The sequence below is a fragment of the Serinus canaria genome, chromosome 27 (genome assembly GCF_022539315.1).
Source record: "Serinus canaria isolate serCan28SL12 chromosome 27, serCan2020, whole genome shotgun sequence".
Taxonomy (NCBI): Eukaryota; Metazoa; Chordata; class Aves; order Passeriformes; family Fringillidae; genus Serinus; species Serinus canaria.
The window spans coordinates 17,828-24,330 of record NC_066340.1 but is presented as its reverse complement, the minus strand read 5'-3'; positions in this window follow the sequence as shown (position 1 = coordinate 24,330).

The following is a 6,503-nucleotide window of genomic DNA, read 5'->3' as shown; positions in this document are numbered from 1 at the left end:
GTTTGGAAACGGCAGCACCGAAGCACACGCGGAGAACATCTCGATGTCCACGTCCAACCAACGATGGACTTTGTCAGCTCGATTTCCAAAAGCTAAGTGTTGGGGCCAGTAGTTGGGAGAAGGAGCAAAACCTTTACTATCACAGGGGGCAATTTGATGTCAGCTTAGCGGAGAGGTCTGTAGTGGGACAGACTCTCTGAAAGTAAAGGGAGAGGGTTTCTCCTCAGCCTTACCAGAGCCTTTGCCGGGCAGGGCAGTTCCAACCCATCTCCACAATCTTGTAAACTTTGCAGCCGTCTTCGACTCGACATTGTCACGGATTTTTCACCCGAGGAGCTCCCCTTCAGGTCCAGAGCTACGGCCACGGTCACCCGGCAGTCCGCTTCCTTCTCTAGGCCTACCGAGCCTCTCGAGCATCCTCTTAACTGCTTGGGCACTAACTTCTTTTAACGAGTTACATTTCATCATCACGTGCTATCGCCATAGGGCTTTCTTTCCTTCGTCATCATCGGCCCCTGGCTCATCTTGCGCTAGGAATCTCAGGTCCATGAAGTGAAAGTGCCAGGCGGTTTCCACTTGTCTCTGTGTTATGTCATCTGTGTCTGTTATGTCGTCTGTGTCTGTGTTATGTAGTCTGTGTCCACTGTCTTCCACGTCATAGGCCTTTGTTCCATCTTGACACTATATCGGCACTATTTCGTGCCATATTGGCCGTATTTTCCTCACGTTCCTTCGCTTATTCTGACACCTTTACATCTTGACTCTGAGACAGGAAGGATTACACAAGATGTTCTCATCCATCTTCCTTCTCACTACCAGCTTTGGTAGTGCCTTTTTGTCCATGCCATTCTCTTGGACTTCTAGAGGGAGTGTCTTACACCCTCCTCACGTGATTGCAGTAGTTCTGTAGGTTCCATCTTCTCAAAGGGTATAGGGCTCAAGAATTAATCCTCCAGAGAGTTATCTCAAGTCCTGGTTGATACTGTATCTACCTGTGTTGGCCTATATTGTATGTACTTATATTGTCTGTAATTATGTTGGCTTATATTGCATGTACTTATACTGTATCTACCTGGGTTGGCTTATATTGCGTGTACTTATATTGTCTGTAATTATGTTGGCTTATATTGTGTGTACTTATATTGCGTGTACCTGGGTTGGCTTATATTGCGTGTACTTATATTGTATGTACCTATGCTGGTTTATATTGTGTGTACTTTTATCGTCTGTACCTATGTTGCTTATATTGTCTGTACCTATGTCAGCTTACATTGTCTGTATTTCCACTATACGTATGCTTGTACTGTATGCATCGGCTTATATTGTGTGTACTTATATTGTACCTTTTATGATTGGAGCTGCCCTGCCCTGGCACGTAGTCACAGCTAGCTAGAACACTTACAAAAACTTTACTGTTCATCTGTCTTCTATGGGATTTTGGGTAGAAAACTTATTGGCCCAGAGCGGGGACAAGTCCTAGCCTTCAGATAGCCACTTGTTGACCACTGCCTCTCGTCTCACAGGTGCCTCAGGCTACCGATTTCCCCAGAATCTACCATTTGACGTCAAGGAGAGGCAGCCAGAAGACGCGTCAAAGCACGTTCTCCATGTTTCAAGTAGAGGCTGCAGCGAGCGTGTAAGTTGGAAGCGCGTGTGAGCATGTGTGAGAGTACGCGGTTGTCTGTCTGTGTCCGCTTGTCTTTGCGTGTGTGAGTGCATGCTGGCTGGATCTAACGTTGTGTGTATGACCTTTGCTTCTCGGGTTTTTCAACTAATTTATAAATTTAGAATAAAAAATCCCCAGCCGGGGTTTTTTTTTTTTTCCCCGGCTGGGTTTTTTTTTCCTCGGTCCCGGTCGGTCTGCGAGGCGACATTCATCGCCAAAGTTTGGGTGCGGACCGTCCAGGAACCGGGGTTTTCGTCAGGCAGGAGGATTTCTCGGAGGCTCCCGGGAACCACGTTCCCCAGGAGCCGTGTGAATGCGTGCCAGGTGTTAGCAGAGCGATTGCGATGTGAGTGATGCTGGGTTTGTGTGTAAGCTGAAGGAAGCGTGTGTGTGTGTGTGTCTGTATGTGTGTGTGTATGTGTGTGTCAACACTGCCTGCTCCATCCCTCACTCCACCCTTCACTCCTCCCCACCACCCTCCCTGCTGCATCCATTACTCCACCCACCTGTTACTCCCCTCCAGCAGCTGGTGGGAGCCTGAAGTCGTGGAGGACAGTGCAGCTTGTAGGACAGGCAGGGACAATGTCTCTGGGCTGCAGGGTGTCACAAGGGGCTGAGGGGGGTGGGGTGGAAGGGTGACACAGAGGATGGGGGCAGCTGACAGGTAGAAGGGGTATTTAGGAGCAACTGCAGGACTCCAGAGTGTCACAAAGATGATGAGAGGCTACTCTAGGGAACTTGAGGGTGACAAGAAGAGGCTGAGGGGGAGAAGATGCCTTGAGGGGAAAAGTGGGGGGTGCCTGAGGGTGATAGGTGAACCAGCCTTCACATCACCCTTAACCTCACCCTAAAAACCACCCCTACCCAGGTGGAGAGCGCACAGCAGAGGTTAGGGGGTCAAGGGACAAAGTTGGCAGGCTGGGGATGACACAAAGGCACTGTGGTGACACTGAAGGTTAGGGGTAAAAAGGACAGGACACAGAGTAGCAGGTAGAGTTAGGGTACAGGTGCAGAAGCCCTCACCCCAGCTCTAAGCTCACCCTAAACAGCACCCGTAGGACACCAGTTTTCCCCAACAGCAGCATAAGGCAGCAACTGTAATAAAAAGGTAGCAACAATGTTTGTGGGCTAGAGAGTGAAAGCTAAGAACTGGTGACTGTGCAGTTCTGTACGGTTTTCTTTTAGGGTTCTTTTCAGGTCTTGAAAAGGAGATTTTGAGGGGATTTTGTGGGATTTTTAGGGATTTTATGGGAATGTTTAGGATACTTTTAGGGTTAAGAGATTTTTTTACAGTATTTTAAGGGCTTTCTTAGTACTTTTTAGAATTTTTTGGGGTTGGGTGTTTTTAGGGCTTTTTTTAGGACTATTGAGGGTATATGGAGGACTTTTTTAGGACTACGGTATTTTTACAGTATTTGAGGGAATTTTTAGGGTTTTTTTAAGAGGTCTTACCAGGGCATTTTAAGGATTTTTGGGGTATTTTTTCAGCTCATTTAGAACTATTTGGGGTATATTTAGGGATTTTTTTACAGGTTGTTTGGGGATTTTTAGGGGTGTTTTAGGGGATTTTAAGTATGGTATTTTTAGTGTATTTTCAGGGTATTCTGAGGGGGTTTTAGGACAATTTTAAGATTGGGGTTTTTTTGGGTCTTTTTATGGCACGAGACACGGAGGCTGAGGCACACTGTGGGGGCTTAAGGGTGACAGAGGCCGGGAGCCGAGGGTGGAACAGGGAGAGGGGGACAGCAGGCGACACACGGAGATGCCGAGGGTGGCAGGCGCAGCCAGAGGGCACACAGAGAAGCTGGGGGAAAACCGGCAAGGGGGAGGGATTCAGGCTGACACAGAGGAGCCGAGGGACAGCAGAGAAGGGGCTCGAAGGCCAAAGAATGGGCTCGAGGGTGATGCACAGAGGATGAGGGGCAGAAGGAGGGATAGAGGGGTAAAGAGAGAGAGATGGAGGTCTGGATAGTCCAGTGGAGATCAGGTGCACAGGGTACACCTTAGGAGGCAAGTTTGCATCCAGGTGCACCACTCCTTACTCCAGCTGTAACTTCACAGCTAACGGCCCCCCTAACAGCCCCCCTAACAACAGCCTTTTCCCTCAACAGCAGCATAGCACAGCACGGCAACCTTAACAGCGAGACCACCCCGGAACCCTCCCGGTGGGACAAAGCTGTTTTAGGACTCTTCAGCTTATTTTGAAGATTATGGGTAGGGTCAGAGTACACACCCTCCGAAAAGGCAAAGTTTTAGGACCGCAGTGCAACGCCTTAGAAAGGGGCCAGCGGCCGCAAGACAGGTCGGGTTCCCCGCTCTTGATCCAAAGGGTCATAAGTTTTAGACCTAGCTAAGTCCTTATAGTCAGAGTTAGGGTTAGATGTCCTCACGTTTGGTCTGGGAGAAATTCCACACAGAAAAACCTCACACCACAAGGTTCCCGACACCAGTTCGCAGGAGACACTCAGCACTGCCAGGGCAGCACAAGTTCTTGGCGGGGGCAGCTTCTCTCCAGGAGAAATCCTGCGCCGTTTGGAACCGGAAGAGGCACAGGCCTCCAGACAAGAACGTTGTCCCTTTTCCCCGTAAAGCCAAACTCACCCCTGCTGCGTGTCGACGTCTGTTTGTAGGTGCCTTCGGCACACCGAGGGCAGGGAGAGTTCTCGGCATCGGCAGCCGCGGTCCGTGAGAAATCGTTCGCCGTCTGCAGTTTTGGAGGCTGAATCTCTGTTTTGGCCACAGGGACACAGAGAGGAAAGACCACTAATTTCCTTGAAAAAGAAAGTTCGCAAGCTGGCCCCCGTGCCAACTTGGGCTGGATTGAGAGTGCCAAGTACCTCCTGCAAACTGACACCACGAACCAGGGTTGGTGACTTTTGTTTCCCAGGGAAAAGGGGCGGCGTTTGTGTCGCAGGGCCTGCGGCTCGGAGCAGCCTTCTGGCTCCTAAAATTCCGCATTGCGCAGGATGCCTCCCAGGACCAAGCTGGCACCAGTGCCAACTGTGGCTGGTTTGAGAGTGCCAAGTACCTCCTGTAAACTGACACCTAGAACCAGGGTTGGTGAGTTTTGCTTACCTGGGAAAAGGGGCGGTGTTTGTGTCCCAGGGCCTGCGGCTCGGAGCAGCCTTCTGGCTCCTAAAATCCCGCATTGCGCAGGATGCCTCCCAGACGCAAGCTGGCACCAGTGCCAACTTGGCCTGGTTTGAGAGTGCCAAGTACCTCCTGCAACCTTCTGTCATGCAGCTGAGCTGGTGAATTTTGTTTACCTGGGTAAAGGGCCATTGTTGGTGTTTCAGTGCCTGTGGCTCGGAGCATCCTTCTGGCTCCTAAAATTCTGCATTGCGCAGGATACCTCCCAGACCCAAGCTGGCACCACTGCCAACTTGGTCTGGCTTGAGAGTGCCAAGTACCTCCTGCAACCTGTCATCATGAACATGATATTTTGACTTTTGCTTACTTTGTGAAAGTGCCGGGGTTGGCGTTCCAGGTTCTGTGGCTCGGAGCAGCCGTCTGGCTCCTGAAATTCCACGTTGCACAGGATTTGTACCAGAAGCCAATCTGCCACCTCTGCAATGGTAGGTTGGTTTGAGAGTGTTAAGTGCCTCCTGCAATTCGCCATCCACCACTTCAGCTGGTCAGTTTTTTTTAGTTTAGAAACGGTCTCGCACTCGTGTTCAGGGGTCTTTTACCCAGCGTGGCCGGCCGTACGCCGAAAATCCCGCATTACGCGTGACGCCTCCTAGACCCCAGCCGCCACCATCGCAAAGGCAGGCTGCTTTGTGAGACCCAAGCACATCTTTCAAACTTTCTCCAGCTGTCTGTCCTTGTTGTGGGTTTTGATTGAGAGAAAAGCTTCTCTTTTTTCATTGCTGAAGGGGTTTAAATTGAGGAGGACCCTTCTTTTTACAATATTTTTGGAGATTAAATTAGATGACTGAAGCGGTTTCTTTGCCATTTTACCTGTTTCAGTGGAGGCACCTGCTCTGTTTTTTATTTTTTATAGGTTCACTTGAAGGAAGCTCTGTGCTTCTCTGCATTTTAATAATTTCCTTATTTGTTTCTGGGCACTTCTTTCTGTGTCTTTAGACTAGATATCTCAGAGAAGGGTCAACCTGGCACGTACTGTAACCTTATGCTACTCGGGATCTTGGTTTGGGTTTTTTTGGTTTTATTTGTTTATAGTCTAGATTGCTCTAATTAGCGGTCTTAAGGAGAGTCAGATTATTCATGTCATTAGTAATATTCTCCACTCTGCTTAGGCACACATGAAGTACTACTTAGTAATCACCAAGGTCTAATTATGTAAGATAACAGCAAATTACCTAATTTATCTAGCTATACTACCTAGACTCACAGTTCTTTTTCTTACCAGTTTTCTGTTCTTCTGCTCCAAGTAGTTGTATAAAAAAAAAAAAGGGCTGTTATTTCCCGGAAGGGCTCTCTTCTACCTCAAGCCCTTTACTCCACTGAATTCAAGGCAGAGGAGCCAAACAGCCGCAGCCGCTCTGAGGGCCTTTATACCCGGTGGGATTTGCCCCCTCCCTTTTCCTGGGCATTCTGGGAACAAGAGGCGGGGACAATCAGGGGTATAATAACCCCAGCCTTTGGTGATGGGCTTCATTCCCTCTCTGGGATGTGCTGGGGTAAGAGCTCTCCTCTCATTTTAGTGAAGGGGCTCTTTCAGTTTATTTCAGCTTGTTTTCAGCAGGTATTTTTGGGCATCTAAAGCAACAGAGGCTTTGAAGATACTGTGAAGAAAACAGCGTTAAACAGAGGGAGTATTGAAGCTCATGATTTTGGCTTGTGCGTTCAGGAGCGGTAAGGTGCTTTTGTAATT